Raw genomic sequence first — 25408 nt, 5'->3', positions numbered from 1 at the left:
TTTGCGTATGTAGCTCGCTTCGTTTCCACGTCCCGTATGCCACTTATAAAACTCTGGATTTTTACCCTCTCGGTGTATTCCACGAGTGCGTCCGCATTTGCGAGATGATCCAACCTTTCAACATCCGAGGCAAACTCCTGCAAAGTCTCATTCGCTCTTTGGTGACGGTTTTGCAACTCAAATGGAATATCTGTTTCCTATGCTCGCTTCCGTAACATCTCTCTAAAGAGCTCATCAATGTTTCGTAGTTGTTCCGCTCGTACTCTGGGATGGTCTGTAAGATTTCCGCAGCTGGTCCTTTTAAAGCTACGAACAATGCAGCAACTTTATCTTCAGCATTCCAGTTGTTTACTGTTGCGGTCTTCTCAAATTGTAGCTTAAAGACCTGGAAAGGATGGTGTTTTTACCTTTGGATTACTAGTTGAAACTGCTGGGCGATTTTGTAGCAACTGCTCGATACGTCCTCTCAAAGCATCCACCTCAGCCTCGATTTTTTCTTCAAACTGTAAAATTTTTGTATCTTGCGCCTCCAACTTCCTCGAAATACGTCCTTCTTGCTCTTCCAGTTGAGCAGAGATCTGCGATGTTATCTGTGCTGAAATTTGAGCCGTCATTTCGGATATCCGTGCCTCTTGTGCTTCAATCTTCGCTGTTATACGGTTCTCCTGCGATTCCAGCTGGGATGACATTTGCGACGACATTTTGGATATACGCGTTTCTGTGCTGACATATACGTTTTCTGTTCTTCTAGTTGAGATGACATATACGTTTTCTGTTCTTCCATCTTGGATGTTAAACGTGTTTCCTGCGATTCCAGCTGAGATGCCACTGTCGATGTTTGAGTAGTTATTGCAGCCAATATCATGAACAAGTCTGTGCTCGTAACTGTCTACGATGTTTCGTTTTTCTCTTCAATTTTTGTTGTTGTTTCGTCCCCATCAGGATAAAAGACAAACTCGTCCACATCAATTCCTTGCGACTCCATTACCTCTCGTAGCCGTGCTTGAAGTTCGATCTTATTGCCGGTTGTATTTAATCCACGGTTCTCCAACTCCTTTTTCAGTTGCTGGATCTTCAATTCACTGAACTTTGCCATGTCCAAGTTGTATTCCCAACCTTCGGAATTTATTCAACAATTCCTCTTCTGACACCAATTGTAACGAATTTGCTGCAAATCCTCTTATTTTCCCTTTTGCTAGGTTCGTATCCCTAAACTGTTGAATAAATAACTCCAATATGGAATAATGGAAAAATGGCCTTTATTAAAATACTTCACAATAACACTCAAACTGTGCAACGAATAGCTTAATAACCAAACTGATAGCTTAAATGAAACTGACTTTCAAAATAATACTGCTATTGCTCGCTAGATATCGTCTTAGTCGTAACTGCTTGACAACTCAAATCAAACTGAATTCCAGCGCCTCTAAATCTGCAGCCTTTTATACTCTCTGGTTTCCTCGTTCGAATCTTCTAGAATCTACTAGCATTGTCCATGAGCTCTCAAACTTCTCAGCTATAACTAAAATTGCACGATTTTATACATCTTCTAGTCCTTCCAGAATATACTAGTCCAGTAGCTCTCAAACTTCTCAGCTGTAACTACAATTGCACAATTTTATAGTTTTTCTCATTGCATACTTATAGGAGTATCTCAGATAAATGCATGTGTTAGTGCATTGACTCTCCGCTGCTCGTATACGTACATGGTACATATATGTAGATGCAGTTATTGTTTATTTTATGTAGATACATAATGATTGAATTATTGATGTGCATTGACGTCACAGCTTAGCATCGGCTTAGAGACGGCAGCACTCCTTAGTTTTGCTAATATTCGTAACAATATATTATATACTTCATATAAACTGTCATTTTTCCCCTTTTTTACGGATAGAAGCTTCAAAATTCATCAAATTTCATCAAATAGTTACGTTTACGTCATATATTTTTGAAATACGTGATTCGTAGTCATAGCTTTACACGCAGACCACAAAAAACCTGAAACTTTGCATCCTCACACAAAGTACCTACCTATTTTTATACCTTTCATGAAAATGAAATGGTATATTAATTTCGTCACGAAACCCAAAATTGTAAGTCCTTAAAGGAAAATAGATAGACCCACCATTAAGTATACCGAAATAATCAGGTTGAAGAGCTGAGTTGATTTAGCCATGTCCGTCTGTCCGTCTGTCTGTTTGTATGCAAACTAGTCCCTCAATTTTTGAGATATCTTGATAAAATTTGTTGAGCGGGTGTATTTGGGTGTCCGATCAGACATTTGTCGGAACCGGCCCGATCGGACCACTATAGCATATATCCTCCATACAACCGATTTTTCTCAAAAAGAGGATTTTTGTAATATCTTTCTCAATTTAACAGATTGAAGCTTCAAACTTCACCATATACTTTCGTATATTGCACGTATTGTTGCCTGAAAAAATTTATGAGATCGGTCGTATATATAGTATATATCCCCCACAACCGATTGTTCACATAAGAAACTTTTCGTAATTACTGCCCTATTTTCAGAGCTAGAGGCTTCAAATTTCACCGAATGCTTATGTATATAGCATATATTGTTGTCTGAGAAAATCATACAGATCGGTGGTAAATATAGTATATATATGGTGGTATATATAGTATATATATATATTTTCGCAATTTTAGCCCCATTTTAACAGCTAGAAGCTTCAAATTTCACCAAATGCTTATATGTATAGCATATATTGATGTCTGAAAAAATCGTTGAGATCGGTGGTATACATAGTATATATCTCATACAACCGATTGTTCAGATAAGAAACTTTACGCAATTTCTGCCCCGTTTTAACAGCTAGAAACTTCAAATTACACCAAATGCTTACGTATATAGCATATATTGTTGTCTGAAAAAATCATAGAGATCGATGGTATATATATTATATACTTCATATAAACTGTCATTTTTACCCCTTTTTTACGGATAGAAGCTTCAAACTTCATCAAACTTCATCAAATAATTACGTTTACATCATATGTTTTTGAAATACGTGATTCGTAGTCATAGTTTTTACACGCAGACCACAAAAAACCTGAAACTGCATCCTCACACAAAGTACCTACCAATTTTTATGCCTTTCATGAAAATGAAATGGTATATTAATTTCGTCACGAAACCCAAAATTGTAGTCCTTAAAGGAAAATAGATAGACCTACAATTAAGTATACCGAAATAATCAGGTTGAAGAGCTGAGTTGATTTAGCCATGTCCGTCTGTCCGCCTGTCTGTTTGTATGCAAACTAGTCTCTCAATTTTTGAGATATCTTGATAAAATTTGGTGAGCGGGAGTATTTGGTTGTCCGATTAGACATTTGTTGGAACCGGCCGGATCGGACCACTATAGCATATATCCTCTATACAACCGATTTTTCAGAAAAAGAGGATTTTTGTAATATCTTACTCAATTTAACAGATTGAAGCTTCAAACTTCACCATATACTTTCGTATATTGCACATATTGTTGCCTTAAAAAATTTATGAGATCGGTCTTATATATAGTATATATCCCCCACAACCGATTGTTCAGATAAGAAACTTTTCGTAATTACTGCCTTATTTTAAGAGCTAGAGGCTTCAAATTTCAATGAATGCTCACATATATAGCATATATAGTTTTCTGAAAAAATCATACAGATCGGTGGTATATATAGTATATATATATTGGTATATATAGTATATATATGGTGGTATATGTAGTATATATATATAGTATACATATATATTTTCGCAATTTTAGCCCCATTTTAGCTAGAAGCTTTAAATTTCACCGAATGCTTACGTATATGGCATATATTGTTGTCTGAAAAAATCATAGAGATCGGTTGTATATATAGTATATATTTCATACAACCGACTGTTCAGATAAGAAACTTTTCGCAATTTGTACCCATTTTAACAGCTATAAGCATCAAATTTCACCGATTGCTTACGTATATAGTATATATTGTTGTGTCAAGAAATCATAGAGATCGTTGATATATATAATATATATATGGTGGTATATATAATATATATATATAATATATATATGGTGGTATATGTAGTATATATATATAGTATATATATATATTTTCGCAATTTTAGCCCCATTTTAGCTAGAGGCTTTAAATTTCACCAAATGCTTACGTGTATAGCATATATTGATGTCTGAAAAAATAATTGAGATCGGTGGTATACATATATACATAGTATATATCTCATACAACCGAGTTTTCTTTGAAACTTTTCGTAATTACTGCTTATTTTAAGAGCTAGAGGCTTCAAATTTCACCGAATGCTTACGTATATTGCACATATTGTTGCGTGAAAAAATTGATGAGATCGGTTGTATATATAGTATATATCCCCCACAACCGATTGTTCACATAAGAAACTTTTCGTAATTACTGCCCTATTTTAAGAGCTAGAGGCTTCAAATTTCATCGAATGCTTACGTATATAGCATATATTGTTGTCTGAGAAAATCATAGAGATCGGTCGTATATATAGTATATATATGGTGGTATATATAGTATATATATATAGTATATATATATATTTTCGCAATTTTAGCCCCATTTTAACAGCTAGAAGCTTCAAATTTCGCCGAATGCTTACGTATATGGCATATATTGTTGTCTGAAAAAATCATAGAGATCGGTTGTATATATAATATATATATGATGGTATATATAGTATATATATATAGAATATATATTTTTCTTTTTTGCGATTTCGGCTCCATTTTAACAGCTAGAAGCTTCAAATTTCACCAAATGCTTACATGTATAGCATATATTGATGTCTGAAAAAATCATTGAGATCGGTGGTATACATAGTATATATCTCATACAACCGATTGTTCAGATAAGAAACTTTGCGCAATTTCTGCCCCGTTTTAACAGCTAGAAACTTCAAATTACACCAAATGCTTACGTATATAGCATATATTGTTGTCTGAAATAATCATAGAGATCGATGGTATATATATTATATACTTCATATAAACTGTCAGTTTAGCCCCTTTTTTACGGATAGAAGCTTCAAAATTCATCAAATTTCATCAAATAGTTACGTTTACGTCATATATTTTTGAAATACGTGATTCGTAGTCATAATTTTTACACGCAGACCACAAAAAACCTGAAACTTTGCATCCTCACACAAAGTACCTACCTATTTTTATGCCTTTCATGAAAATGAAATGGTATATTAATTTCATCACGAAACCAAAATTGTAAGTCCTTAAAGGAAAATAGATAGACCTACAATTAAGTATACCGAAATAATCAGGTTGAAGAGCTGAGTTGATTTAGCCATGTCCGTCTGTCCGTCTGTCTGTTTGTATGCAAACTAGTCCCTCAATTTTTGAGGTATCTTGATGAAATTTGGTGAGCGGGTGTATTTGGGTGTCCGATTAGACATTTGTCGGAACCGGCCGGATCGGACCACTATAGCATATATCCTCTATACAACCGATTTTTCAGAAAAAGAGGATTTTTGTAATATCTTACTCAATTTAACAGATTGAAGCTTCAAACTTCACCATATACTTTCGTATATTGCACATATTGTTGCCTGAAAAAATTTATGAGATCGGTCGTATATATAGTATATATCCCCCACAACCCCATTTTAACAGCTATAAGCATCAAATTTCACCGATTGCTTACGTATATAGTATATATTGTTGTGTCAAAAAATCATAGAGATCGGTGATATATAATATATATATGATGGTATATATAGTATATATATATAGTATATATATATATTTTTTTTGCGATTTCGGCCCCATTTTAACAGTTAGAAGCATCAAATTTCACCAAATGCTTACGTGTATAGCATATATTGATGTCTGAAAAAATAATTGAGATCGGTGGTATACATAGTATATATCTCATACAACCGAGTTTTCAGATAAGAAACTTTGCGCAATTTCTGCCCCGTTTTAACAGCTAGAAGCTTCAAATTTCACCAAATGCTTACGTATATAGCATATATTGTTGTCTGCAAAAATCATAGAGATCGGTGTTATATATATTATATACTTCATATAAACTGTCATTTTTGCCCCTTTTTTACGGATAGAAGCTTCAAAATTCATCAAATTTCTTCAAATAGTTACGTTTACGTAATATATTTTTGAAATACGTCATTCGTAGTCATAGTTTTTACACGCAGACCACAAAAAACCTGAAACTTTGCATCCTCACACAAAGTACCTACCTATTTTTATACCTTTCATGAAAATGAAATGGTATATTAATTTCGTCACGAAACCCAAAATTGTAGGTCCTTAAAGGAAAATAGATAAACCCACCATTAAGTATACCGAAATAATCAGGTCGAAGAGCTGAGTTGATTTAGCCATGTCGGTCTGTCCGTCTGTCCGTCTGTCTGTTTGTATGCAAACTAGTAACTCAATTTTTGAGATATCTTGATAAAATTTGGTGAGCGGGTGTATTTGGGTGTCCGATTAGATATTTGTCCGAACCGGCCGGATCGGACGACTATAGCATATATCCTCCATACTTCCGATTTTTCAGAAAAAGAGGATTTTTGTAATATCTTACTCAATTTAACAACCGATTGTTCAGATAAGAAACTTTTCGTAATTACTGCCCCATTTTAAGAGCTAGAGGCTTCAAATTTCAACGAATGCTTACGTATATAGCATATATTGTTGTCTGAAAAATCATACAGATCGGTGGTATATGTAGTGTATATATGGTGGTATATATAGTATATATATGGTGGTATATATAGTATATATATATATTTTCGCAATTTTAGCCCCACTTTAACAGCTAGAAGCTTCAAATTTCACCGAATGCTTACGTATATGGCATATATTGTTGTCTGAAAAAATCATAGAGATCGGTTGTATATATAGTATATATCTCATACCGATTTTTCAGATAAGAAACTTTTCGCAATTTTAGCCCCATTTTAACAGCTAGAAGCTTCAAATTTCACCGAATGCTTACGCATATGGCATATAATGTTGTCTGAAAAAATCATAGAGATCGGTTGTATATATAGTATATATCTCACACAACCGATTGTTGAGATAAGAAATTTTTCGCAATTTCTACCCCATTCTCACAGCTATAAGCTTCAAATTTCACCGATTGCTTACGTATATAGTATATATTATTGTGTCAAAAAATCATAGAGATCGGTGATATATATAATATATATATGATGGTATATATAGTATATATATATAGTATATATATTTTTTTTTTGCGATTTCGGCCCCATTTTAACAGTTAGAAGTTTCAAATTTCACCAAATGCTTACGTGTATAGCATATATTGATGTCTGAAAAAATCATGGAGATCGGTGGTATACATAGTATATATCTCATACAACCGATTGTTCAGATAAGAAACCTTGCGGAATTTCTGCCCCGTTTTAACAGCTAGAAGCTTCAAATTTCGTCTAATGCTTACGTATATAGCATATATTGTTGTCTAAAAAAATTATAGAGATCGGTGGTATATATATTATATACTTCATATAAACTGTTATTTTTGCCCCTTTTTTACGGATAGAAGCTTCAAGATTCATCAAATAGTTACGTTTACGTCATATATTTTTGAAATACGTGATTCGTAGTCATAGTTTTTACACGCAGACCACAAAAAAACTGAAACTTTGCATCCTCACACAAAGTACCTACCTATTTTTATACTCAGTTGAGCAGAGCTCGCAGAGTATATTAAGTTTGATTGGATAACGGTTGGTTGTACATAAATAAAGGAATCGAGATATATATAGACTTCCATATATCAAAATAATCAGGATCGAAAAAAAATTCGATTAAGCCATGTCCGTCCGTCCGTCCGTCCGTTAACACGATAACTCGAGTAAATTTTGAGGTATCTTGATGAAATTTGGTATGTAGGTTCCTGAGCACTGATCTCAGATCGCTATTTAAAATGAACGATATCGGACTATAACCACGCCCACTTTTTCGATATCGAAAATTTCGAAAAACCCAAAAAGTGCGATAATTCATTACCAAAGACGGATAAAGCGATGAAACTTGGTAGGTGAGTTGAACTTATGACGCAGAATAGAAAATTAGTAAAATTTTGGACAAGGGGCGTGGCACCGCCCACTTTTAAAAGAAGGTAATTTAAAATTTTGCAAGCTGTAATTTGGCAGTCGTTGAAGATATCATGATGAAATTTGGCAGGGACGTTACTCCTATTAATATATGTATGCCCAATAAAAATTAGCAAAATCGGAGTAGGACCACGCCCACTTTTAAAAAAAAAATTTTTTTAAGTAAAATTTTAACAAAAAAATTAATATCTTTACAGTATATAAGTAAATTATGTCAACATTCAACTCCAGTAATGATATGGTGCAACCAAATACAAAAATAAAAGAAAATTTCAAAATGGGCGTGGCTCCGCCCTTTTTCATTTAATTTGTCTAGGATACTTTTAACGCCATAAGTCGAACAAAAATTAACCATGGCCGTTAACACGATAACTTGAGCAAAAATCGACATATCTTTAATGAGCTTAGTTCACGTACTTACTTGAACTCACTTTATCTTGGTATGAAAAATGAACGAAATCCGACAATGACCACGCCCACTTTTTCGATATCGAAAATTACGAAAAATGAAAAAAATGCCATAATTCTATACCAAATACGAAAAAAGGGATGAATCATGGTGAGGTAATTGGATTGGTTTATTGACGCGAAATATAACTTTAGAAAAAACTTTATAAAATGGTTGTGACACCTACCATATTAAGTAGAAGAAAATGAAAAAGTTCTGCAGGGCGAAATAAAAACCCTTAAAATCTTGGCAGGTATTACATATATAAATAAATTAACGGTATCCCACAGATGATGTTCTGGGTCACCCTGGTCCACATTTTGGTCGATATCTGGAAAACGCCTTCACATATATAACTACCACCACTCCCTTTTATCGTACAAACACATTCTAGAGTCACCCCTGGTCCACCTTTATGGCGATATTTCGAAACGGCGTCCACCTATAGAACTAAGGCCCACTCCCTTTTAAAACCCTCATTAATACCTTTAATTTGATACCCATATGGTACAAACAAATTCTAGGGTCACACCTGGTCCACCTTTATGGCGATATCTCGAAACGGCGTCCACATGTGGAACTAAGCATCACTCCCTTTTAAAATACTCATTTAATACCTTTCTTTTGATACCCATATTCTACAAACAAATTCTAGGGTCACCCCTGGTCCACCTTTATGGCGATATCTCGAAACGGCGTCCACTTATGAACTAAGGATTACTCCCTTTTAAAATACTCATTAACATCTTTCGTTTGATACCCATATTGTACAAACGCATTCTAGGGTCACACCTGGTCCACCTTTATGGCGATATCTCGAAACGGCGTCCACCTGTGGAACTAAGCATCACTCCCTTTTAAAATACTCATTAACACCTTTCTTTTGATACCCATATTGTACAAACAAATTCTAGGGTCACCCCTGGTCCACCTTTGTGGCGATATCTCGAAACGGGGTCCACCTATGGAACTAAGGATTACTCCCTTTTAAAATACTCATTAACACCTTTCTTTTGATACCCATATTGTACAAACAAATTCTGGGGTCACCCCTCGTCCACCTTTATGGCGATATCTCGAAACTGCGTCCACCTATGGAACTAAGGATTACTCCGTTTTAAAATACTCATTAACACCTTTCATTTGATACCCATATCGTACAAACGCATTCTAGAGCCACCCCTGGTCCACCTTTATGGCGATATCTCGAAACGGCGTCCACCTATGGAACTAAGCATTACTCCTTTTTAAAATACTCATTAACACCTTTCTTTTGATACCCGTATTGTACAAACAAATTCTAGGGTCACCCCTGGTCCACCTTTATGGCGATATTTCGAAACGGCGTCCACCTATGGAACTAAGGATTACTCCTTTTTAAAATACTCATTAACACCTTTCTTTTGATACCCGTATTGTACAAACAAATTCTAGGGTCACCCCTGGTCCACCTTTATGGCGATATCTCGAAACGGCGTCCACCTATGGAACTAAGCATTACTCCTTTTTAAAATACTCATTAACACCTTTCTTTTGATACCCGTATTGTACAAACAAATTCTAGGGTCACCCCTGGTCCACCTTTATGGCGATATTTCGAAACGGCGTCCACCTATGGAACTAAGGATTACTCCCTTTTAAAATACTCATTAACACCTTTCATTTGATACCCATATCGTACAAACGCATTCTAGAGTCAACCCTGATCCACCTTTATGGCTATATCCCTAAATGGCGTCCACCTATAGAACTATGGCCCACTCCTTCATAAAATACTCTTTAATGCCTTTCATTTGATACACATGTCATACAAACACATTCCAGGGTTTCCCTCGGTTCATTTTCCTACATGGTTATTTTCCCTTATGTTGTCACCATAGCTCTCAACTGAGTATGTAATGTTCGGTTACACCCGAACTTAACCTTCCTTACTTGTTTATTTTATATTTATCTTAAAAATCGTTTAGATATGTGATGTATATTGGAACGATTTTCCGTCATCCCTTGTCAAATTTGGTTTTGAGACAAACCGGTTTCGGCGTTGTGCCATCGTCAGTGTCGGTTTTTTGTTTTGGTGTGTTAATTGTTTTGTGTTTATTTGTTGTTGTGTGTTTGTCTGTTGTACCTGTGTGATTAAGTTGTTTCCTGTAAACGAGTTTTAGAGGCTCGAATATTGTGTCAGAAATTGTGTTTATCTGTTCGTTTATTATTCTACCGTCGAATGTTTTCTGTTTGTAGATTTCCATGTTTTCGAGTACGTTGAGACGTCGGCCCTTTTCCTGTATGTGAAGAACCCTAACTGTTTTATTGATGTTTGCTGGGGAGCATTCATTCTCGACCATGTGATTCGCGAAGTTAGACTCGGGTATAATGTTTGGATTCCGTATTTTTATGTTGTAATCTCTAATATGTTCTCTGAACCTCATTCTTATTTGCCGTCCTTTTTGTCCTATGTAACTATGCTGGCATCCGCAGGTAAGCTTGTATACGCCGTGGCTGCTAAACGGATCCTCTGAGTTAATGTTAGTTCTTAGTTTTCGATTTAACTTGACATATATAGACATATATAGAAAGTCAACGCCAAAATCACCCTCAACAGCATAAAAATGCAGCATTAAGGCACTTGGTACATATACTTGAAAGAACACCGCTTACACAAGAGGCATATAAGAGAGAACTTGAGGTCATATATAATATCGCTGCAAACAACGGATATAAAAAAGCACTAGTAGATAAGCTCAGAAGGACAAATGGAGAACCAAAAAGAAATAATGAAAAGGAAAATAATAGCTGGACGACTATGACATATACTGGAAAAGCAACATATAAATTGGCAAACTTCTTTAAAAAATACAACATTAACACAGCATTCAAAACATCGAACAATCTAGGGCGAAAACTAAGAACTAACATTAACTCAGAGGATCCGTTTAGCAGCCACGGCGTATACAAGCTTACCTGCGGATGCCAGCATAGTTACATAGGACAAACAGGACGGCAAATAAGAACGAGGTTCAGAGAACATATTAGAGATTACAACAAAAAAATACGGAATCCAAACATTATACCCGAGTCTAACTTCGCGAATCACATGGTCGAGAATGAATGCTCCCCAGCAAACATCAATAAAACAGTTAGGGTTATTCACATACAGGAAAAGGGCCGACGTCTCAACGTACTCGAAAACATGGAAATCTACAAACAGAAAACATTCGACGGTAGAATAATAAACGAACAGATAAACACAATTTCTGACACAATATTCGAGCCTTTAAAACTTGTTTACAGGAAACAACTTAATCACACAGGTACAACAGACAAACACACAACAACAAATAAACACAAAACAATTAACACAGCAAAATAAAAAACCGACAAAGAAGGTCAAACGACTAAAATCACAGATTTCTACCTACCCCAGTCAGCCACACAAATCGATTAGTAAACCACCCTCGGTTCTGAATAAACACACAGCACATACACATAACTAAATATACACAAGCATCAATTTGACAATACCTGCTCATATACCTACGAACTATAAATACAGGACAAACGACAACAACAGATCAGAACGAAAATCGACACTGACGATGGCACAACGCCGAAACCGGTTTGTCTCAAAACCAAATTTGACAAGGGATGACGGAAAATCGTTCCAATATACATCATTTGTCCATCCCTGTCGGAAAATCAACCAAACAAGATAAGTCGTTTAGATATGTTCAAATTTCACCAAATGTTTACGTGTATAGCATATATTGTTGTCTGAAAAAATCATAGAGACCGGTGGTATATATAATCTCATACAACCGATTGTTCAGATAAGAAACTTTGCGCAATTTCTTCCCCATTTTGACAGCTAGAAGCTTCAAATTTCACCAAATGCTTACGTGTATAGTATATATTGTTGTCTGAAAAAATCATTGAGATCGGTGGTATATATAGTATATATCTCATAAAACCGATTGTTCAGATAAGAAACTTTGCGCAATCTCTGCCCCATTTTAAAAGCTAGAAGCTTCAAATTTCACCAAATGCTTACGTATATAGCATATATTTTTGTCGGAAAAAATCATAGAGATCGGTGGTACATATATTATATACCCCATATAAATTCTATTTTTTTGCCCCTTTTTTACGGCTAGAAGCTTCAAAATTCATAAAATTTCATCAAATAGTTACGCTTACGTCATATATTGTTGAAATACGTGATTCGTAGTCATAGTTTTCACACGCAGACCACAAAAAAACCTGAAACTTTGCATCCTCACACAAAGTACCTACCTATTTTTATATCTTTCATGAAAATGAAATGGTATATTAATTTCGTCATGAAACCCAAAATTGTAAGTCCTTAAAGGAAAATAGATAGACCCACCATTAAGTATACCGAAATAATCAGGTCGAAGAGCTGAGTTGATTTAGCCATGTCGGTCTGTCCGTCTGTCTGTTTGTATGCAAACTAGTCCCTCAATTTTTGAGATCTCTTAATAAAATTTGGTGAGCGGGTGTATTTGGGTGTCCGATTAGACATTTGTAGGAACCGGCCGGATCGGACCACTATAGCATATATCCTCCGTACAACCGATTTTTCAGAAAAAGAGGATTTTTGTAATATCTTACTCAATTTAACAGATTGAAGCTTCATACTTCACCATATACTTTCGTATATTGCACATATTGTTGTCTGAAAAAATTTATGAGATCGGTCGTATATATAGTATATATCCCACACAACCGATTGTTCAGATAAGAAACTTTGCGCAATTTCTGCCCCGTTTTAACAGCTTGAAGCTTTAATTTCACCAAATGCTTACGTATATAGCATATATTGTTGTCTGAAAAAATCATAGAGATCGGTGGTATATATATTATATACTTCATATAAAATATCATTTTTGCCTCTTTTTTACAGATAGAAGCTTCGAAATTCATCAAATTTCATCAAATAGTTACGTTTGCGTCATATATTTTTGAAATACGTGATTCGTAGTCATAGTTTTTACACGCAGACCACAAAAAACCTGAAACTTTGCATCCTCACACAAAGTACCTACCTATTTTTTATTTTATATTTATCTTAAAAATCGTTTAGGTATGTAGATCTGTTCACTATATATTTCTTATCTTATACATCCGATTATTATTCGGAGATTACGAACGGGATAAGATTATTGTTCAGTCCCATTCATGAAAGGTATGAAGTCTTCGGCACAGCTGAAGACAGTCCCGTCCTTACTTGTTTATTTTATATTTATCTTAAAAATCGTTAAGCTATGTTCAAATTTCACCAAATGTTTACGTGTATAGCATATATTGTTGTCTGAAAAAATCATAGGGACCGGTGGTATATATAATCTCATACAACCGATTGTTCAGATAAGAAACTTTGCGCAATTTCTTTCCCATTTTAACAGCTAGAAGCTTCAAATTTCATCAAATGTTTACGTATATAGCATATATTGTTGTCTGAAAAAATCATTGAGATCGGTAATATATATAGTATATATCTCATACAACCTATTGTTCAGATATGAAACTTTGCGCAATTTCTGCCCCTGTTTAACAGCTACAAACTTCAAATTTCACCAAATGCTTACATACATATATTAATTTCGTCATGAAACCCAAAATTGTAAGACCTTAAAGGAAAATAGATAGACCCACCATTAAGTATACCGAAATAATCAGGTCGAGGAGCTGAGTTGATTTAGCCATGTCGGTCTGTCCGTCTGCCTGTTTGTATGCAAACTAGTCCCTCAATTTTTGAGATATCTTAATAAAATTTGGTGAGCGGGTGTATTTGGGTGTCCGATTAGACATTTGGAGGAACCGGCCGGATCGGACCACTATAGCATATATCCTCCGTACAACCGATTTTTCAGAAAAAGAGGATTTTTGTAATATCTTACTCAATTTAACAGATTGAAGCTTCATACTTCACCATATACTTTCGTATATTGCACATATTGTTGTCTGAAAAAATTTATGAGATCGGTCGTATATATAGTATATATCCCACACAACCGATTGTTCAGATAAGAAACTTTGCGCAATTTCTGCCCCGTTTTAACAGCTTGAAGCTTTAATTTCACCAAATGCTTACGTATATAGCATATATTGTTGTCTGAAAAAATCATAGAGATCGGTGGTATATATATTATATACTTCATATAAAATATCATTTTTGCCTCTTTTTTACAGATAGAAGCTTCGAAATTCATCAAATTTCATCAAATAGTTACGTTTGCGTCATATATTTTTGAAATACGTGATTCGTAGTCATAGTTTTTACACGCAGACCACAAAAAACCTGAAACTTTGCATCCTCACACAAAGTACCTACCTATTTTTTATTTTATATTTATCTTAAAAATCGTTTAGATATGTTCAAATTTCACCAAATGTTTACGTGTATAGCATATATTGTTGTCTGAAAAAATCATAGAGATCGGTGGTACATATATTATATACCCATATAAACTGTATTTTTTTGCCCCCTTTTTACGGCTAGAAGCTTCAAAATTCACAAAATTTCATCAAATAGTTACGTTTACGTCATATATTGTTGAAATACGTGATTCGTAGTCATAGTTTTTACACGCAGACCACAAAAAATCTGAAATTGTGCATCCTCACACAAAGTACCTTCCTATTTTTTATTTTATTTTTATCTTAAAAATCGTTTAGGTATGTAGATCTGTTCACTATATATTTCTTATCTTATACGTCCGATTATTATTCGGAGATTACGAACGGGATAAGATTATTGTTCAGTCCCATTCATGAAAGGTATGAAGTCTTCGGCACAGCTGAAGACAGTCCCGTCCTTACTTGTTTATTTTATATTTATCTTAAAAATCGTTTAGATATGTTCAAATTTCACCAAATGTTTACGTGTATAGCATATATTGTTGTCTGAAAAAATCATAGGGACCGGTGGTATATATAATCTCATACAACCGATTGTTCAGATAAGAAACTTTGCGCAATTTCTTTCCCATTTTAACAGCTAGAAGCTTCAAATTTCATCAAATGTTTACGTATATAGCATATATTGTTGTCTGAAAAAATAATTGAGATCGGTAATATATATAGTATATATCTCATACAACCTATTGTTCAGATATGAAACTTTGCGCAATTTCTGCCCCTGTTTAACAGCTACAAACTTCAAATTTCACCAAATGCTTACATATATAACATATATTGTTGTCTGAAAAAATCATAGAGATCGGTGGTATATATATAATATGCCCCATATAAACTGTATTTTTTTGCCCCTTTTTTACGGCTAGAAGCTTCAAATTTCATCAAATAGTTACGTTTACGTCATATATTGTTGAAATACGTGATTCGTAGTCATACTTTTTACACGCAGACCACAAAAAACCTGAAACTTTGCATCCTCACACAAAGTGCCTACCTATTTTTATACCTTTCATGAAAATGAAATGGCATATTAATTTCGTTACGAAACCCAAAATTGTAAGTCCTTAAGGGAAAATAGATAGACTCACCATTAAGTATACCGAAATAATCAGGATGAAGAGCTGAGTTGAGTTACCCATGCCCGTCTGTCCGTCTGTCTGTTTGTATGCAAACTAGTCCCTCAATTTTTGAGATATCTTGATGAAATTTGGTGAGCGGGTGTATTAGGGTGTCCGATTAGACATTTTTTGGAACCGGCCGGATCGGACCACTATAGCATATATCCTCCATACAGCCGATTTTTCAGAAAAAGAGGATTTTTGTCATATCTTCCTCAATTGAACAGATTGAAGCTTCAAACTTCACCATATACTTTCGTATATTGCACATATTGTTGTCTGAAAAAATTTATGAGATCGGTCGTATATATAGTATATATCCCACACAACAGATTTTTCAGATAAGAAACTTTTCGTAATTACTGCCCTATTTTAAGAGATAGAGGCGTCAAATTTCAACGAATGCTTACTTGTATAGCATATATTGTTGTCTAAAAAAATCATAGAGATCGGTGGTATATATAGCATATATATGGCGGTATATATGTATAGTATATATATATAGTATATATATATATATTCGCAATTTCAGCCACATTTTAACAGCTAGAAGCTTCAAATTTCACCCATTGTTTACGTATATAGTAAATTTCTGTACAAGCCGATTCGCTTTTCTGTGCACACTGTCATTCAGTGTTATTGCAGATGTTACTTTTGATTCGATTCGGCAACGATCAGCATTCACTCGACAACAAACGCTAACAAGAGTTGAGTGGCAACGAAACTGCGCGTTTGAGTTTAAGCATGAATGCTTTGTATTGTTCTTATTTCAATTGCCTTTCGGGTAATGAGTGAAGTAACAGTTACAACAAGATAGAATGAAATGAATGACTCGAATCATTCGAATCAAACCAATGAACTGTTGCTTGTGTTCTACATTTTTGGTTTTCAAAGAAAGAAGACAAAACGACGCTGCAATGGAAGGAGACGTAAGTAAATTTTTTTAATAAAAATTTAATGATTTAGTATTATTTAGTATTATTCAGTATGTACATATATCTCTATTATTGTTAACTTCAAGTAGCTCAATAATACAGAGCTCAAAAATTTTGAGCAAAGAATACGAAATTTGTAACAAAAAAGGGTGTAGTGCAGTGTGGAATATATTTGGTAAAATTAAGACTAACACGGGCGTCAAATTGGACAATATACATAGTTGCTTGCAGGACTTGTTGGAATGTTTATAAATTTAATCAAAGTAGTACCTCTAATTTAGTAAGGCACAAGTGCTATGAAAGCGAAAAAAAAAAACAATTCTACTGCGAAGTTAGAAATTAGTGCGGACTTGAAACATGATGGCATTAATATTTTAACTGGCTGGGTAATTGTAAATTGCCGTCCTTTTCTTGTGTCAATCGCGCGAAATATGGTCCTCACGCAAATGTTGAGTCCTTGCTACCACATCCAACTACAATATCCCGAAATATGAATAGTTTATATGATAAAACTCTGAAAATAGTAAAAACTGAATTGCAACAGAGATAACATTGGTTATGGCTTAACCTCTGATATATGGACCGACAATTTCATAATAACGTCATATGTGTCCTTGACAATTCATTATGTGAAGGACGGTAAACTTATCAGTCGTCTATTAGGATTTTCAGCGTTTAAAGGAGAAAGATGCACAAGTAACTGTTATGAATTTAGTAAAATGCAACAATTAAAATGTGACTGTTATTTTCCAAGTAAAAAATATAAGTCAAAGTTTGATTTAAATATTATTATTATTTATTAACAAATTAACTAAATAAAGTTTGTAACATTTAACGAGCATTAGCTGAGAAGAAAATTGACATTTGGAAAATTAAAAATTATAAGTCAAGATATAAACGGCAATGTTTGACTTTTAATTTTTTACTAATACCTATTTTTTCTTATGTTTGCCAACTATTTAAAAACTAAAGGAAATGTTGCTATGTGGGTACCGTATGAGTTGTTAAATAATAGTGTTTTTTTTTTTTTATAGGATCGCAAACTGACTTTAATTACAAAGAAACATTTTTAGGCCCAGTTTTTCAGTGCGAGTAAAAAAGTAAAAGTTAACTAAAGTTTTTCTGCCACTTTGAAAATTGAAATTGAAATGAGCGGTAAAGTTTTGTGTAAGCGAACAAAGTGGCAAAAAAAGCTCTAGTTAACTTTTACTGCAGTTTATAGTCGTACTAAAAAACCGGACCTATGTGTAGATTTTGGTCTAAACTCTTAAATTAGATAAATTAGGTGATATTTTTAGTAAAATATTTCTCCGTTAATTCTCTCTTTAGGGGAAAATATTAAACAAAAGATGTTGAAGATATTAAAATTTCACGACCTACTCGTTGAAAAAGCCGTGTTTTTCACTGATAGAGGAAGAAACACGAAGAAGGCTTTTGAGTCCTATAAAAACATTTCATGCATAAACCATTTGCTAAATAATGTATTGGAACAATCTATAAAAACCATTCCTGAGTTGAACGAAATATGCGATGCAGCTACTATGCTTGTTAAATTTTTTTAAAAATCTAGGAAAAATTCCGTTTTACAATCATCCCTAAAAAGCTTTTCATCTACAAGATGGTACACCATATTTTATATGCTGAGCTCAATAAAAAAAAACTGGACGGAAATTACTAATATTTTGCAAGACAAACAACAAACATCAAGGTTCAATGGTATTAATTTGAATTACGTTGAGGAAATCTTAAAAATATTAGAGGTTTTCGAAGAATCGTCCAAGGAGCTGGAAGGTGAAAATTATACAACCCTGCATTTGGTCCTTCCCCATGTTTATAGATTAAAAGATCTTTGTGCAAGAAATGAACTTGACTTCACTTTTATGAACCAATTTAAGAGAAAACTTTATGATTTGTTGGACACCACTGTGTTCAATAATCTTACTATAAATCACAAGCTTGCTGTATTTTTGTTCCCCCCAACGAACAAATTAGTATTTTTTAACGAAAACGATAAATTTCTCATAAGAAACGAATGCAAAGCCCAAATGTTAAGCTACGTTAATGATACGGCCAACCAAGATCAACAAAGTACATCACAGAATCCTCCAACACGCAAATCCCAGCTTTTTACAGCATTTTTACAGTCAACTCAAGTTTCAGACAAGGAAGATAATGTGATGAATGAGCTTATAAAATATGAATCAACTAATGTCATATATTATGACGAATTCAATGTGCTTCAGTGGTGACACCTACATCAACTAGAATTCCCTTTACTTTATAAAGTAGCCAACAGTATGTTAGCGATTCCAGCCAGTAGTGCCGCTTCGGAAAGAGTTTTCTCCAAAGCAAGACACTTAATATAAGAGAAGCGGAGTGCAATCGGCTGCAATTCATTTTCCGTACATCAGATAATGTTTTTACATATTAATATGAATATCAATACATTAGTACCTACATGGTAGTTACTAATGCTTTTTTACAACATTCATTATAGGGAATAAAAAAAAATACACTGAATAAATAAAAGCTTGTTTCTTTTAATTACGAATATACGAACGCCTGTGTTTGTAGCTGAATTTGATACCATTGCCTTTCGGATCAATTGCCAATAGAATCAATTGTCAATCGAATCATTTGCCTTTCGAGTTATGAGTATGATCAGCTATAAAAGCAAATAGTGCAGTGAGTGAGATGCGCTCTCGCTCTTTGCTTACAAGCCCTTTCACACAGATGCTGAGTTATTGTGTATAGGTAAGTGAGCCAATATTTATGCGTGTGGCTTAAAACGCCGAACGGATGAATCGTTGCCGGTGTTTAGTATATAGCATATATTGTTTTCTGAAAAAATCATAGAGATCGGTTGTATATATAGTATATATCTCATACAACCGATTGTTCAGATAAGAAACTTTTCGCAATTTCTACCCCATTTTAACAGCTATAAGCTTCAAATTTCACCGATTGCTTACGTATATAGTATATATTGTTGTGTAAAAAAATCGTAGATATCGGTGATATATGTATAAAATATATATAATATACATATGATGGTATATATAGTATATATACATAGTATATATATATATATATATATTTGCAATTTCAGCAGCATTTTAACAGCTAGAAGTTTCAAATTTCACCAAACACTTACGTGTATAGCATATATTGTTGTCTGAAAAAATCATAGAGAGCGGTGGTATATATAGTATATATCACATAAAACCGATTGTTCAGATAAGAAACTTTGCGCAATTTCTGCCCCATTTTAACAGCTAGAAGCTTAAAATTTCACCAAATGCTTACGTATATAGCATATATTGCTGTCTGGAAAAATCATTGAGATCGGTGGTATATATAGTATATATCTCATACAACTGATTGTTCAAATAAGAAACTTTGCGAAATTTCTGCCCCATTTTAACAGCTAGAAGCTTCAAATTTCACCAAATGCTTACGTATATAGCATATATTTCTGCCTGAAAAATTCATTGAGATCGGTGGAATGATTAGGTTAGGTTGGGGTGGCTGCCCGAGGGCACACTTAGGCCAGTAGTACTAGGCCCGTTGTGATACCACGAAAAACACCGTTACCTCTCCTCTTCGAAACATTTTGAGGACCTGATGAAAGCTACCAGGTCCTTGACGTCATGCTCCACAACCTGACTACTAGTATCAAGAAATGGAGCTCCCAGAAAGCGCTGCTGTGCTCCGCTTAGCGCTGGGCAGTTGCAAATGAGGTGAACCACCGTTTCCTCCTCCTCATCTTCTTTACAACTCCTACAGCAACGACGATAAGGCGCTCCTAGCCTTTCTGCATGCCTACCTATGAGGCAATGACCCGTTAGTGCCCCCACAAGTGTGGAAATTGTATCCCTTCTTAGGTTGTACACGTGACGGGACCTTTTAGGATCCCATTTAGGCCAGGTTTCTTTCGACGTTCGACATCCCTATGTTTGTAGCAATCTTTCGTCGGCTTGACGGTAGATGTGCTCTTAAGGCATTAGCTTGCATGTGGACAGGGGCATACCTAAGCGTTCTTGTCCAGGAAGAACCTGCTTGGTTGTACCCTGCCTAGCGAGTTCATCTGCAATGCAGTTTCCCTCGATATTCCTATGTCCAGGGACCCATGTGAGGTGTACAGGGTTCTGTTGAGCCATCTCTTGAAGAGATCGGCGACAGTTTAGTGCTAGTTCAGAATTGAACGAGTGGGAGCCCAGAGATTTTATGGCAGCTTGGCTGTCGCTGAAGATAAACATTTCTTTGCCGACAATGTATGTCCCTATCCTAGCTGCGGCTTCCATTATGGCTGCAACTTCTGCCTTGAATACACTGCAGTGGTCGGGTAGTCTGAATGAGAGCTGGAGGTCAAGGTCCCTTGAGTATACTCCACCCCCAACTCCCCCGTTTAGCTTGGAGCCGTCCGTGTATATGGAAATGCTGTTGCCCATAGCAAGGCACTTATCCGACTCCGTCCAGTCATCCCTGCTGGGTATGTTTATCTTAAAGTTGGTTTCCGCAACTGTTGTGGTCGCACAGCGATCCGTTCTAGGAGGGAGAAAACTGTATTTGTTTAGTATACTTGAGTGTCCTGTGGTCCTGTTGTTCCAGCACGACAACTCCCTTAGACGCAGGGCTGACGTTGCCGCTGCTCGATGACCAGCCAGATCCAGTGGAAAGATGTCAAGAATGACCTGAAGAGCTTCACTAGGCGTTGTTATTAGAGCCCCGCTTATGCTTATCATGCTGGATCTGTGGACTTTACCCAACAAGTTTAGGTTTGACGCCTTGCTCAAGGCTGGCCACCATACGACTACCCCATACAGCAGTATGGGTCTGATAATCGCGGTATAAATCCATCTGCATATGTTGGGGGTGAGTCCCCATTTTTTGCCAATGGCTCTTTTACACGTATATAATGCAATGTACGCTTTCTTCTGTCGCTGAATAACGTTGTCCTTCCAGTTCAGCTTTTTGTCTAAAACTACGCCTAAAAATTTGGCTTTATCTGCCAGGCTTAGGCGCACCCCATTTAGTTCTGGTAGGTTCAACGATGGTATTTTGTATCGTTTGGTATATAAGACAAGCTCTACTTTATCGGAGTTGACGCTGAGTCCACATCGGGAAGCCCACAAGGAAACCTCTCGCAATTCTACCTGCATCAAGTCGCACAAAGTTTGAGGGAACATGCCTCTGTAGATAATCGCTAGGTCATCAGCATATGCCACGACCTTCCCGCTCCCCCAACTAGTATCTCTTAATAGCGAGTTTACCGTTAGGTTCCATAGTAAGGCGGAAAGGACACCACCCTGGGGCGTGCCCCTTGCGACAAATCGTGTTATCTCAACCTTCCCCAGTGAGGAAAGCACTTTCCTTCCCCTGAACAGTTGATCAATTAGTTCCACTAGGGGCTATTTACGTCCAGATCAGTTAAAGCAATGTTAACGGCGTCTGGACTTATGTTGTTGAATGCTCCTTCAATGTCTAGGAAGGCCACAAGACAATAATCCTTTTCGAACAAGGATGTTTCTATAGTAGAGACTAGCCTGTGTAGCGCAGTCTCCGTAGATTTACCTTTGGCGTACGCGTGTTGATAGTCCGAAATGAGATTCCTATCAATGCTTGTAGTGAGAAAATCGCTAACTATTCTCTCTAGGGTCTTGAGTACGAAGGTTGAAAGACTGATAGGTCTATAGTCCTTCGGTTCGTAATGAGAGGCTTTGCCTGCCTTAGGAACGAATACGACCGTGGCGCTCCTCCATGCACACGGAATATAGTTCATAGCCAGACAAGCGGTATATATGTGCCGCAGCCAGTTGGCTGATACCTCCAAAGAGTAGATAAGTTGAGCGGGTACAATCCCGTCTGGTCCAGCAGCCTTAAAAGGTTTAAAACTTTTGACTGCCCACCTCACTCTCTCCTCAGTGATGGGTATATTCACAGCTTGGTTTGCTGCAGGTACTTCCGGTGCGTTGGTCATATTTCCCGGGAAATGTGTGTCCAGGAGCAGCTCTAGAGTTTCCCCTTCTGTGCTGGTCCAGGTACCATTCGGTCTCCGCAGAAAGCTAATAGCTGTTTGCGTCTTAGAAAGCACGCACCGTAGCCTGGATGTGTCCTCGACACTTTCGACTCCAGTGCAGAAGTTTCTCCATGAAGTTCTCTTCGCTTGTCTCAGGACTTTTTTGTAGGTTCTTAGTTTGTCCTTGTATTCTAGCCATTGTGACCCGTTATCAAAGAATTTGGCTTTGTTAAACTGTTCTCTACAGGATTTACGAAGTAGGTCCAGATCATGGGACCACCAGTGAGGTTTACCGCGCGGTTTTGGCAATGGACAGGCCTGTTCTATAGCTTTTGTGAAAGCCGATGTGAAGGTTCCTACCAGACCCTCTAGCTCCATCGTTGATGAGGGGCTTTGTGGGGGCAGTTATGGTAGTTCTCTTGCTAACAGCTCATTATGTAGTTCCCAGTTTGTATTACGTGGGTTACGTCTCGCAATGGGCTTATCGACGAAGAACTCTAATATTACTTCAATATAACGGTGGTCTGAAAAGGAATGTTCCTCAAGAACACGCCATTTTTTAACCCACCCATAAACGCTTTTGCTACAAATAGTGAGGTCAATAACCTCTCTACGGTTTTTAGTAATAAAAGTTGGTTCATTACCTACATTACAAACTACAAGATTAGTTGTTAAAAGGTACTCAAAAAGTGACTCACCCCGAGTGTTTATGTCGGAACTACCCCACTGCACGTGGTGGGCGTTTGAGTCTGTCCCAATTAGCAGATGGCCTTTGCTTGAGTCGGCCACCAGATCCTTTACCGTCTGTTGCGGAGGAGGTTCCTCTGCGTCGTACGGCATATAAACGGAGGCTAGCGTTAATTGGGTGCCTCCGCTTGCCAAGCTGGCCGCTGTGACGTCACCATTGCTATAATTAGGCAAGAGAAAGATATTTAGCTCAGACTTTACTAAAATGCATGTTCTCACTTTACCTTCATCTGCAGCTCGGATGAGCTTAAACCCAGTGGCCCCCAATCCGCAAATCCTTGAGTTGTTCACCCAGGGTTCTTGGATAAGGACCACTTCGACGTCGCCTTTAGAAAGGCGACTGATGAGAGCAGCCGAGGCTGCCTTACTTTTGTGCAGGTTTATCTGGAGCAACCTCAGCATGAGCTTGCTCAGACTCCCCTGCCTCCATCACCGTGATGTTGGGATCCTCTCCGTCGCTATCCAGCAGAGCATCCTCCATCGACAAATTGCCCAGAGCCCCTGCGCAATTTGACGTGGCGGAAACCAGGCTTTCGGCGTCGGAGATTTCCGCTTCCACTTCGGGTGCCTCAATGTCCGTGTCCAAAGAGGCACTCGAAAGGGATGCGCGCTGTGCGTCCCCACGGTATACGTGAATTACGACCTCCCCGAGGCCGTAAAACACTCTTCCTTTGCTCCGTCTAAGGGCTCGAGAGCTTCCTTATTCAGGGCTAACACGACCTGTCTCCTAGGTCATACAGCGTCCTCGACTTGGATGACACTCCAGTCCTGCGTTGGGAGGGCCGGGTTCATCAGTTGCAGCATCCTGAGAATTCTCTCAGGTTCTGCTGGAACCGCTGGAACCCATGCCCTGGCCCTTGGCCGAGCCGGAATGTCCTTCCAGTCAACGACCTCGATAATCGCCCCGGGATAGACTTGTCCCAGCTTTGCGGCTGCTGCCTTTTACAGCGCAACAGACCTTGCGTCCTCGCAAGCGAGTACCTTGATTTGGCCCTGGTACCATCCTGCATCAGAACCTCGCGGCGGACTACCCGGAGACTCCATCAGCACGTCGAGAACGGCGTTACCGATTTCATTCCGGACGTACGGCTACTGGTCTTTAGGGATTGCACCACGGTCATTCCCTCGGTCCAGGATTCCTATAAGGATCCGGCCCTTGGCTACCTCGGCAAAGCTGGGTTTGGCTACCGCGGGGTGATTCTGGTGCCTTTTCGGCGGTGGTTTGATGTCCTCATCGGACCTTTGACGTTTATATAGGGTTGCGCTTGTTGGCAGAGAACCCCGAAAATTCGGCAGTAGAGCTCGCGCCCTTTCCACCGAATTCCTGGCGTTCTCTGACAGCGTTTCCAGCGGAACACCCTCATACCTTGACAGGATTTTTTCAGCACTTCTTTTGTTCCTGTGGAACGATCCCTTGTGGGACTCTTCTTGAGAAGGGGTCCACCCGTAGTTGCCCTCGTGGTCGTACCCCCGGATGATGTCTTCATTATGGCTCCTTTCTCCTTTGGCTCAGTGTGACCAGATCGTGGGACCCCTGTCACAGCC

The 25408-nt window shown here is 37.1% G+C and overlaps 1 protein-coding gene across 26 annotated transcripts in view; it reads right to left on the bottom strand.

The window, feature by feature from the left end:
• ap (apterous) overlaps positions 1–25408 on the bottom strand; it is a 487556-nt gene that overhangs the window by 143979 nt on the left and 318169 nt on the right. The window contains exons 1-2 of one of the 26 annotated variants that reach the window (XM_067773198.1): positions 24088–24835; positions 23815–24023 (exon numbers count right to left, since the gene is read on the bottom strand). The exons of the other annotated variants lie outside the window; for them this stretch is intronic. The gene's annotated coding sequence lies outside the window, so the exon portion shown is untranslated. Of the gene's footprint in view, positions 1–23814; positions 24024–24087; positions 24836–25408 lie in introns of those variants that run through there. 26 annotated transcript variants of the gene reach the window in all.

Source organism: Eurosta solidaginis, chromosome 3 (genome assembly GCF_040869045.1).
Source record: "Eurosta solidaginis isolate ZX-2024a chromosome 3, ASM4086904v1, whole genome shotgun sequence".
NCBI classification, from domain to species: domain Eukaryota; kingdom Metazoa; phylum Arthropoda; class Insecta; order Diptera; family Tephritidae; genus Eurosta; species Eurosta solidaginis.
This window is presented reverse-complemented; position numbering and strand designations above follow the sequence as displayed.